The sequence below is a fragment of the Anarhichas minor genome, unplaced genomic scaffold (genome assembly GCF_050575085.1).
Source record: "Anarhichas minor isolate MPS153535 unplaced genomic scaffold, ASM5057508v1 ptg000055l, whole genome shotgun sequence".
NCBI lineage: Eukaryota > Metazoa > Chordata > Actinopteri > Perciformes > Anarhichadidae > Anarhichas > Anarhichas minor.
Genome location: NW_027466501.1, coordinates 535,887 through 548,655, shown reverse-complemented (window position 1 = coordinate 548,655; position 12,769 = coordinate 535,887). Strand labels below are relative to the sequence as shown.

Genomic DNA, 12,769 nt, shown 5'->3' with positions numbered 1-12,769 from the left:
TTTGTTTATTTCCAATGTAATTCATATAGTACAGTAAAATAATGTAAAACTACAGGGATGTATTGAACACAAAGCCAAGCAAAAAATGGGTCACACACATGCACACACACACACACACACACACCTTCAAATGAAAAGCGTGTGGAGAGCAGTGCAACACTTCAGAGCAGAAGGAGTTGGATCGCTCTTTGGGGCCACATGCATTATCCAACACAACACATGGTGCATCCATCCTGCATTTATGATCTCTTCATTTTTACTGTGGCAACTCAAACCTGCCACATCAAGGAGAAGACGTGAGGCGCAATGGTTTGGGCAGACGACGGGAGCAGGGTACCCCGACCCAGAATCCTTTTCAAGAGTCCGACCGCAGTGGGACCAAAGACAGCCTGCCCACATCAAACCTCTGCCTGCGCATTAAGGGAGCCTCAAGAGACCAATAATGTTTATCATGCAAGTCCCGGCTAAGTTACTGACTGGATTCATACACCTGACGGGAATGGATTCAGCTCTCTTTGAAAGTGTTGTACGTCAATGTTCGAGTCGTGTTAAATGGTGGCCCTTCACTTTGAACCTCCACAGATTGGATTGGCACAATAGCTAAGTATGACGTGCAGAGCTTGTCTGAACATGTTGCATCTCTTTTGTTTCATCTGAACAAACAAAGACTAAAAGTAACAAGTTGTGTTTTTTACGGGGAGTGACGCACTAGACTATTTTTGGGTGGAAGGTTGCGTTTTCACACTTTTTGTACAATCTAGATATTAGGGATTTTAAGAGGTGCCGTTTTCTTACCATTAGACAGAATTCTTTGCCTTTAACGCTGAGAAATAAAGTGTATTCCCCAAAATATCAAACTATTTTAATCGAGAGTTAACGACCCATTACTGTGAGCTTCAGGTATCACTTTCCACAAACCTCCCACACTCCTAAAATCATTTAAAAAGTCAACTTGACACTCTTATCTGGTACGAATTACAATTGATGGTTGTCCTGTTCCGTGGTGCTTTTGTGTTGTTTCATATGAAAACATGACAGATGGAGACGTGTTGATCCTAATCTGTATTTAAGATGAACTGAAGTGAGTTTTAAGTGAACAGAACACATGCGGGCTGAATTCCTCAGGCTGTAAACCTTCAAAACTAACTTTACACGTGTTCCCAAACTAAGAGTGGCATAAGCACAACACGTACAGTGGTTCCTGGATACGCCCCCATAACAGACTCTTTTACGAGTTGTCATGGTAACCTCCCGGGGCTAACATCCGCCCAAAACGGCCACTAACAAAAGATCCCCGTTGTGTTAAAAAGTGTATACAGTAAAGTCCTTCTAATGAGGCATGGTCATTATTGTTGTGGAATTTAAGCTCATCTGGCTTCCATTAGTGTCCGTTCTAGTGTATTTCCATGAGGAAGACACAACTTATTCCAGAGAACGGAAGTTTCCAGGGCGGATGCTTCCTGACGGGGATGGTTGGTGGCATCTTCTGGCGGTCGAGCCACCTGCTTCGTCATCACAACATGCCGATTGAGAGAGGAAGACATGTATGGTACAGTATCGAGCTTTATCTTCACAGAAGAACACTGCCACTCAAACCAGTCATTACTGTACAGTAAATAAATTACTGTACAGTCTATAGCGAGTCACAAACCTCATGACTTCCATGCTTCTAACACGAATGAAAGGGTCTCTGCTTTCTGGGAAAATGAAACGGCAACAATTTGTTTGGCATTAACTCAGATTAAGACGAAATAAACAACCATCTGTACGTTACCAATTACAAGTTGACTGAGTGTCAGATCACCAGAGCAACTGCTGCAGATAGCGGTGCAACGCATCACAAAACTCAGTTTGGGTCGAATCACTGCTTTGAGTCACGGATCGGATCAGCAGTACAAAAAAAAGGGGGGTGCAAATATAACTATATATATAGAATATAACTTTAGAAATGCCCCACTGCATGTATCATGACGGTCAGCAGGTGGGTCCACCACTTTGGCCCAGACTCAAATATGTCAACGACTTCTACTTGGACTGTCATAGAAGCTGGTATCGACATGCATGGTCCCCTCAGGATCATCATTCAACCATCACAAGCAATGTGGGTTCAGCATCCTGCCCATGAACAGGAGGAGCTGGGGTTCGAAGCACCAACCTTAGTGGTGGACTAACTCTTGAGCCACAGCCACCCCCATCATTGTATTCCTGTCAACAGTAACTGTACTTACTTTCTTTTACTTACTTTGTGATATAGAATGATGTTGGCCTGTACACACTGTACATACAGTATAGTACTGGTTATATCCAGGTAGCTATTTGCTGTTTCACTCACTACCTCTCTACCACTTCCTTCACATTGACCTTCACAACACAAGCAGTCCATGCTGTCCTACCACAGGTCTTGTGGTTTCCACGTGGTACCACCATATCCGCCTCTGTCCTAACGCGTAGTTGCATTTTTCAGGAGGCGCATGTTAGCTACACTGTAGCCTGTAGCGTAGCTATGGAGGCTCCGTGCGTAGGCTCCAATCTCGGAAGGAAGGATAAGCCTCTGGGGGCCAAAGGGGCCATAAAGGGGTTCCAGGATTGTGTTTCGGCCGTAACGTTTCCCCATTCTTTTCTCCACACGGACCGTTTACTTGCATTCAACCAAAGCCCGCTCAAACTTGAACCAGAACCTTCCGATTTCTTATGAAGCAGTTAGTTACATTTTGCATTTGAATGCAGAATCTGTTAATAGAGATTAGCTCCTAAAATATACCGTTAAATTCTGACAAAAATTGCTCTTATAAGAGAGTAGCTTGTAAAATCTCAGTGACCTCACAGGTGGCTCATATTACAGATGGTTAACCAATATCATTTAATAACAGAACACAGCCACTACTCGAGTCCAGTCCATTCACCTTTAAATAAACAGAGATTTGTTTGAAAGTCCGTGTTAAGTACATGTCCAGACTGTACTAAAGCAGAGCTATTTCAGTCTGGCTTCTCTGTGGTGGTGCCGTAATAGGGAACTGGACAGGCCTTATTAGCACTAATCAATTCACTAACCTACATTCCTGCTTCAGAAGAAAAAGGACAGACGGGCCTCTGGCGAGCCAATCCTGCAAAACCCATCAACGCTGTGCCACATTCCTCTCAGTCTAACAGGAAAAGTGATGTTTCTTTCCCATTTTCCAGGGGCTCCTGCAGCATTAGGTCTCGGAAAAGGCTGAGCAGAAATGAGGTGACCGTGTGCCGTTTTTTGGATTCCCTGTGACCATGATCCGAGGACTGAATGGAATCATTCACTCAAATCCTTTCAGCTTAGTGATGCTGGGGAAAACAATCATGGATCCAAACCCGCATGTGGGAGCAACGTGACCGATAGAAGTGTACCTTTAAACAGGCAGATGGAGTTCAAATGTATTCGTTCCTGGTACTTTTTCCTCCAACACATTTCTGTACATGTGTACGTGCGACCACGTATCCACACACAGGGAGGTCAGAGGTCAGGGTCTCACATCGCCGGCGGTTTCTTGCCGCGAATCAAAGTGGCCGCGCAACAATTGGGTCGCCGTTCTGTCACCACGTGGTTTCCAAGAAAACATGCGATGCAGTCTTTCCTCGAGTAATTCCTTCCTGCCCCAATATCCCGTCTCCTCAGAGAATACATGAAGAGAAGGAAGCTGGGTGCTCTGAACTTGCAGTCTCATTGTAGCATTCAGCAGATGTCGAGTGCTGTTTCAGCTACCGTTAAACTGGGCTTTATTGAGGGTTGTTCCATTTATTTCACCTGTAGACTATGTTATATGGTTAAAATCATATATTCTCTCAAGTTTTTTTACATTTTAAATACTAAAACCATAAGTGTGCCATGTGTCTATGTTGTAGCTGAAGCATTATGGGAATCGTAGTTAGAAAACTTGCATGATAAAGCATCATTATTAGCCCAGCTCCATAAAAGGGCAACAGGTGCAAACACGACAGCTGCATTCTTTTCATTAAAACAGATAATACTGACACACTTTAGGGCATATTAAGTAACGGTTCCAGCTCTCTGCTGCTGATGAGGCTCAGTGCACACGGAGGAGAGAGGAGTCTGCAACGTATTTTGACAGCAGGGGGAGGAAAGGCGGGCTTCTGCAGAGCGCATACCAGGGCTCAGCCCAAATGTCAGCATCGCCACTGTTTTCAATTAAGACACAGTACGCAGGGAGGAGAGAGGAGGAACATCAAGGAGGAAGATGTTTTTGGAACAGCTGGATGTGGCAAACCTAGTCCGTTTTTAAACCGGCTGTGCAAGCAGCAGGAATGGGTGGTGCTCTGTCATACGCTACACCGATATTAAATCAACGACTGTGATGCACTTAGCTATCATAAATAAGCAGAGGGCTGGCTGTAGAACCCTTCAGACATATTTCAATAACAGAAAATGTTTAGGAATGTGTTATCTCCATCTGGATTCACTACTAAATGCAAATAGTGATGATCATGCTGATCGGCTGATGGCTGCAACAGTTTTTGGAGAACTAACACAAATCTAGAAGAGAAACAGGCTAAGTCGTGTTCATTGAAATGCATCCTGTTGCTACGGTGCGATCAAATTGGTGAAATGCCATCAAAGTCTTTTGTAGATATGAGCCCACGTGGTCTCATTGTGGTCTGAAAAAGGCCTCACACACATGTGAATTTGGCAATTACTGGAGAATGTTATGGAATTTGAAAAAATGAAAAAAGGTTTGTTGAAATTCGTGGCAATTTATGATTGTTTATTCATCTTTTTATATTTATTTATTGCCTACATTTGACAAGTAGTATAGCAAGAAGTGTCTTGAACAGAGGAATCCAGACCGATCATTGCTGCTTCTATCCGTCATGATTTAGGAGTTAGTCATGAGCCGTAATGTAAACGCAAAGCTTTGTAAATTAGCCAGGTGGTGGCGCTATTCACACTAAACGGTAAGTTCCTGCGTTACCCGACATCTATGGAACAATTGAACATATTTTGCAGCGAGGAAAAAGCAAAGATTTAAAAAGCACAACAGAAACTATAGTAATATTGTGAGGCATAATTCGTTTTTTGTTTCCTACAGCAGTACGGATCTCGGGACCCCTTAGATTCCCCCATTCTGGAAGTGTGGACCCTCACATTGGGAACCACTGTATTAGTGACAGGATATATCCACTGTATTACACCATCAACATGAACAGAGAAGGGATTGTGTTTGAGATCAAACAGATGTTTGAGGGCATTTGCATTAGTTCAACAAAGGGTATCTATGTCTAAATGAAATGAAGAGCTTCAGGAGGAACAAAAAGAAACAGAGGGTCGAGTGTTTGTGATATGACTCAGATAAAGAAGAGATCCCCTCTGCAAGTTGAAGCAACACGCTGTTTTTGTAAGCTATCTAAACACCATTATGAATTTCTTAACGGCTAGAAAAACAATAGCGTTACGCGACTGTGTTTCCGTGTGCTGTGCATGAATGTTTGTGCAGAGTCCCCGGTCTGGTTAACGGGGGATTCCAGCCGTAAAAAGAAACCGAATGTGGGATGACTGACCTCCTGCTGCGGTTTGCCTGGCGAATCACGGTGGACTAAGCCCACGCCCTCTGGTCCCGGCCAGGGGAAGGTTCATCAGTGCCCACAGAAACACTGAGGCATCCAGAAGAAGAGCTTTTACAGGGAAAACTCCCAACAACAGTATATCGCAGCTCAAAACAAATATTGGTGAGGCGTGGGGGATCTCCCCATTGAGGTCGGTGTATTTTAGTGTTCTCTTGTGGGCAACATAGCAAACGCAGACACATGATGTAACGTCCAGATATTTATTGAGCAATAAAAGGGTTTTTTACTCATCTAAAACAGGGGTCCCCAACCTGAGAGTGGTGACCCCTCCGAGGGCCGTAAGATAAATCGACGGGGGTCACAAGATAATTAAAAGGATAAGAAAGAAAAACACACAGTGTGTTTTTGTTACACAATACCCTGTTTCTCCAAGTTGTTCTTTGTTTTCCTTGTAAAACTCTTACACAAGAAAAAGAACTGCAACCCTCACAGGACCTTTGAAATGAAAACATTCAAGTGAATCTATCTGAGCAGAATAAATCACATCTTCGCTCAGGTCATAGCCTTTGAGGATGGATCACAAGTGGACACGGCTTCATTTAATGGGGTCACACGTCGTAAACGTTGCCAAACCTTCAACCTGCATTCATTACATTCTTCGCCCTTTTGGGCGCAACGTTACAAGCTGTGAACACGAGACATATTATCAGCGTATAAACACATGTGCATTTGTTACTACGAGTGACACCTTTTCACATAACATACGACCATTTGATCCATTCTTGATATAAAAAGTATTCGAGCAGCTTTAAAATATCAAACATCCATTGTAGAAGAGGAACAAAGGCCCATTTCTCTTTGAAGTCCATGCTACACCCAAAGTAGAAAAGAATAGACCACAATGCAGTGCAACAAGACTGATTGAGCAGAGCGGCGTAGCTGCAATCATAACCTACTGCTGAATGAATGTATTTTGAAGCGCTTGAATAGAATATATCTTATGAATGTTGCTTGAATGAAGTGATCGTTCATGGGTCTCACAGGATTCTTTTGGCGTTTCGTGACATGTTAAGTCATTTCTGTGGCATTTCCCACTTCCCACTGAGGCAAAGACATGATACTATTCTTAAAATAATAGCTCTTCTTCCAGCAAAGGCCACATTACTCATTCCTAAAACAGTAACTCATTAATTGCCTCCTTCCTGTGCAGACATCACCGGCAGATAACACAACCCTCAAACGGTTTCGGAATGAACTGCTACATGTGCTGAGACAATAGGAAACAACGGACAGGGATGTCCCGACAGCGTGATGTCATTTCTAAATTTAACCATCTGCTCGAATCCCTCCACCCTCCCGCTGTGAGAAGTCAGCACCCCGTGGACCTCGTTGACACCCTTGACCTCTGACCCGCTGGTGATTCACCGGTTCTCCCTCGACAGCCTTCCCTAAATTAACTTTCTCTGTCATCCTCCCACACGTGCACCTTCCCTCCGCTGCTCGGCTTTCTGGGAAACACCGGCTTTTTACAGTATTCTGAGCAGAAGAAACACTGGTGTGATTTACCGTGTCTTACAAATGAACTCTACTCGAGTCAAATGAATAGGATGCTAAGAGGGAATAACACACTGGTTTATAGAGGAGCAGTGAGGGTAAACACACTTCTCAGTTTGCTCTCCCTTCTCAAAACAGTTGAAGTGGTTATCTGAGGAACACATTTTGCTTTCAGTCTCAATCTTTCCAAGAGCCCATCGCTGCTTGTACTGCATTCCCAGTGATTACCTGCCAATCAAACAGTGACCAATAGTAACCTCACTGCCAATGAGGTATGATTGACGCGTTTAGTGGTGCACAGGTTTGTCCAAAACTACAGTTAGCTTGCCAATTGCAGGAAGCTAGTAGGTTTCTTGTGCTAGCTGGAGGGATGTAGCTAGCCAGCATTGTGGTGTCACAACGCAATATTCACAGTTAATTGTTCATGTTCATGTATGTTCGAATGTAGATTCACTAGTCACGCGCCTTTCAACTTGGTTTTGGTCTCCACCAACTCCTGAAGGATTTGTTTGTGGCTCTAGCTGCAATTAGCCATTTGACAGTTGGCGTTCACTTAAAACAGATGATTGGCTCTGCTGAAAAATAGGTTGGTGTGAACGCTGGTAGTGAATCAAAACGGTCATAAAACCGAACCGATGAGCTGAACTAAAGCGCTCCTTAGAGCTGGGTGGAGATTTGGGTTCTTTTGCCCCCATAGTCCCCAAAGTACATATGAAACCTGTTTTTCATAAGCCACATTCTGGCACTAAACTGCATTTTCTGACATATCCGGAGAAAATGAACTTTGTTCGAGACCTTTCTCAACACTCTCGCGAAATCTGGCGACTAAGGTTCACGAACATCATAGCTAACTCATTTATATAATGCAAAATATGCCTGTTAGCTGTGTAAATATGTAACGTTAGCAAAATAAGACATAACATACATTATGCAAATGTCATGGTCAAGACGTGAAATAAATTGCTTCCTTTTGATCTGTGTGTTCTTGGGTAGTACTGGATTTATAACTGGACTGTTCACTTTGGCTCCATGCGCCTGACAACATTTATTTTTGAGTGAAAAGCGCAAAACATTTCCACATTGTCACTTTTGGTTTATAATGTCAGCCCAAAGATTGGGTGTAATAAAACAAAAACAAAAAGATAATTTACATGTTCACTTGCTATGATGACTCAGTTTGCAGGATACCAGCAGTATAAGACTGAAGCTTTTAACCGTTTTTCTTTTTACTGCGCTCTGCATCAGACCCAGTTTAGGCATTCCCTCAAGCTTAAGGAATTCCTCAAAGCTATTTCCATGCCGTCGTGTTTATGGTTAGGCTTGGTGTCTCATGCTGTAATACAACATAGTCATTTTGTGGGGTTTCCTGACCGCGCACACACCAAATATGTACAGTAGAGTACAACAGGGGACCCTGCGTCTGAGCAGTGAGCGCTGTGGTTGCATTTGGCCCGGCTGAGTAGGAAGTTGCTGACCGTTCATCATATTTTATTGCAGAGGGGGGAGTCCCATTGTGAGCGCGATCATGGGTCAGGGCCATGTTTGTGTTTCCTTCTCTGATGTCTTAACTCCACTTCAGATGACAGACGGCGTCGGGGTTGGAAACCGGTGAGCATCTGTTGAAATGTTCAGTGGAGTGGACGGACTGAGCGGCTTATATATAAATAAAAAAAGCGCCACCGGGCCTTGATATCGCTTCCTACGGGAGACAAGAGCGCCCGTCAAACAACCGATATCTCACCGCACTGACAGCTCTCAGATACTGCGCTTTGAGCTCACTTCCAACAATTCGGGCCCCATTGTTCAGATGAAAGCAACAAGGACTGCTAAGGGGTATCTAGTGTCACGTCGCTCCAAGCCAACTGCTACATGGTAATATTATGTCACATCACCATCCCACCCATGAGCACGTTGAAAAGCACCTTGTGAGATATTAATAGCAGCAGTCTGTATTCTATTCAGTGGACTACAGGTGTTTCCTCTCCGTCAAATCAGCCACCCAAGAAGTTGTAGAAAGATCCATCGCCAAACCACAACATCCTGAATCCTCCTCGCGACCCGAGAGCCGAGGTCATCGCTCTTCGCGACGAGGGGAACGTCCAATTACGGTCTTCTTCCTGCTGTGATGCGACTTCCACTCGCCGGCCGTCGTCCTTCGAAGCAGAGCTGCAGAGCCGGGGCTCGTCCCGTCCGTCCCAGTTAACTGGAACGGCATGTGGGCTGAGCAACAGGGTCGAGTGAGTCAAGGCTGGACGCTGTCCCTCGGTGACCGCCGCTCCCGGCGGGGCCATCTCTTCAAGTTTCGCCTCTTCCTGTGTCTCTTCAGCCGCTCGTCAGTCGGATGAAAGGTATTTCCTCTGAGTCACCCGGTCTGTTTCCTTTTGTCCACCCAGAACCGCGCACGCCTTCTAGACCACCGGTACACAATGCTGTTGTCTGCCCCCCCCCGGCGGACGGCCTGCCTCAAAAGATGCCTTTTTTTTTTCTTCTTCTATAATTGCACTTTGCTCCGCATTACGCTTTACGGTATGTTGGCCTAGTTCGGCGACACCATTTCCGGAGGGTCCTGTTGCGTGGATCAAGTCATAGTTACAAGCTGTGAGAGACACACATAACCAGAATGTTCTGGAGACGACCCCTCCGTTTTATCTTGTCCCATTTCTGACAGTAAAGTTAAACTAGAGCACGCACTTTTGCTAATTAGTGGCACACGATTTTGTTGGCGACGCCACAGCGTTTCAAAACACAGTGACCTTGTTGTCGGGCTGAGACTTAGGGGAAGGCCTCCTCTATTTCACTGTGGTGCGACCTATCATGTGAGGACAGCTGCAAGACACATTGATCCCACACACACACACATGTGGTGAGCAGCTCTCTCTAAAAGGAAAATTCTCCTTCATACACTCGTGCACATAATATATATTTCCAAGATATATTTTGTGATGAAGTGTCACGCTTTAGTTTGCCTTTATTTTGAAGCCACTTTCCGTCAACCTGCCTCGGAAACTTCTATTTTCAAGAGAGGGCCTTTATGCCTCTTTACCACAGGAGAATCCCCAGATGACTCCAAAGGGGCCAAACATGTAACCGGCAATCAATCACACAACAAAAACATAACTTACGTATGTGGCTCTAATGGCTTGTGGCCTATTTTCTGCCTTTGGGATTGTACGACTTAGTCCATGTCATGATGGATTTTTCCCTGTGTGATAGCCGAACATCTGTGAAGAAAGGCTGCTCCGGACGGAGGCCATTCACGTCACACCTTCTGTATCACACATGGGTTGTGTTTAGATAGGGATATTTCAGTCTTGGTTGGTACAGACTATCAAAAGTTACGTAATCACTTGATTGCAAGCAACGCTGCAGAAAATGTCCCGTCCTCACAGTGGAGACGCAGAGTTCACACGGCCTCCAACTCTGAACGAAGACTGGTGATTCGAGGCTTCCTCCTGGCTAATGTTAGCAAGCCAGCTAAAACAACACAACGTGTACATAAGACAACTTTGCAACCAGGAGTCTCATGTTTCCTCTTTTGGTAGAGGCCGACCCCCCCCCCCCCATCACCTCCAGCCCAGGGTAACACATAGCTGCCGGACCCATCTATCACCTGAACACACAGGGGCCAAACTGAAAACACCCTCCATCAAACCCCTGGTCAAACAGCAAACAAGCTAGCCCCCAAATGATCAAATGAACAGAGTAATACTAGGGTTAGTAACTGAATACTGTGTGTTAATAATGAGTGTTGAAGGGTGGACGTCCTATTAAATCTATTGACGCAATTACGTAATGCCATATTAGGTCTGTTTCCTTCTTTTGGCCGGTTCAACTTGTAATCTTTGGGATAAATGTTAGGAATGCAGGGCTGTTTTACCTCTTTATGTTTGAGTTAAGTCCTATGAAACAATGTCCCGAGAGAATCCCCTCTCTCCCCAGCTTCCCTGAGACTTCCTGAGAGTCTGAACTGTTCTGCTTTCATCGCCTCTTTTGGGCATAACAAAATGCAAATCCACCTGTCACGCATGCCGGCGCAGCGTCTGACTAAGGAATGTCACAAATCTGTTAGTTCAGACTTCAGGTTGGAGGCTGAAATAATATCTGGCCGGACATCATCAATGGTTAACGGCAGGCTGACCTGCTGACCTGCTCCCGGTCCTGAAGATGAGGCCGTGCCTCTGACAAAACACAACTTCCATGATGGTGATGTTGAATTTCCACAGATGGTAAATGTCGTCCCGTTGGTTCCTGACTGCAGAAATGTGTCGATGTAACGTACCTGAACGCACCGCTGAACAAACACTGGCTTATTTTCTGGGTAATAGTGAAAGTGTATATAGTGAAAGAAACAAAACATAGCGGATGATGATGAATTCTTGATGTGAGTCTGAGTCACGGGTGAAGGGTGAATGGAAACTGTGAAACAATTCATGACACTTCCTGCATATCATTCTAGTCTAAAACAATACATCCTGTTTTTTAATCATAAGATCAAGCAAAAATGTCTATTTGTAAAAGACGAATTAAGTAGCAAATAAATGAGTTAATTTTCATGATATGAAATTATGAGAAAACGTTTATTTTTAATTCAAACTCACTTTTAAAACGGTCATTTAAAGCACAATCTAATCACTGCCATGTTAAGTAGAAAATAAAGGCCACGCAGGTTCTTTAAACTGAGATAACTGTTAATGAAGGCACATTAAGGGTCAGAGTTCCCCGACCTGATTACTTCTAGCTTGGTTATGTAACCGTGAGTAGCGTCAACCCTTAATAGCTCCCTCAGCCTCTGCAGATAAGCCTCTGCAGCGATAACGCAGCTCCACTCAGGTCTGGGGAAACAGCCGGGAAGAAGAGAAAAGAGGCTTTAATTGGCTAATTTCACTGATCGTGCCCTGAAAGTAACTGGAGTGAATCCATCTTCAGAATAAAAGCGAGCCACATGTCGCTCGCACAAATGCCTTTACTTTAGGCTGAATGTCTTTGAAGATTAACGAAAAATAAATAAATAAAAGCTGCTTAATCCCAATAATGACACCAAAACATGTAAAAACTAAACTGGAGCCTTCGTTTGCTTTCACCGCTCTTGTTTCTAACCGTTCAGAGATAAACCTTCATCTGTTGCCCCTGATTGCAGCAGACTGGCTGCACACTGCATTCAATATACTTTAAGTATTACTAATTAAGGAGGCGTCAGGGGGTGGGCGGGATGACTAAGTGAGACTCTGGTGAAAAGTGAGAAGAAGGAAAATGTTGTTAAGGGAAAAAAAACAAAAAACAGGCAGTATTTTGTATTACTTTGTTTGTTTTGCACAGATGTGATTATATATATCTATTGGAGATAAAGGACAACTTTACACACATTTCTATCCTATCATGAGAAACTGTATGTGTGACCTATTTCTTCATTTATAATATCAGTTTATTATCATATTGAATGTAAATGTAAGTTAAGTTTACATCATTTATATGAAATAATTAAAAAAAAATCTAGTTATTTACACTGCAGCATGAGGACAAATATATGCATTATTATTGTTTCCATACATCATTTAAGTTTCCTGTACTTCAAACCATTCTAATAACCATTTTCCGTACAACAAGAAAAAGCATGGTGAACTCCAAATATGCACAAACATCCGCTCGCCAATCCTATTTTATTTTT

General features: G+C 43.8%; 1 protein-coding gene across 1 annotated transcript in view; it reads right to left on the bottom strand.

The window, feature by feature from the left end:
- Positions 1-12,769, bottom strand: part of syn3 (synapsin III) — a 74,484-nt gene that overhangs the window by 18,815 nt on the left and 42,900 nt on the right. The gene's annotated exons all lie outside the window — the stretch shown is intronic.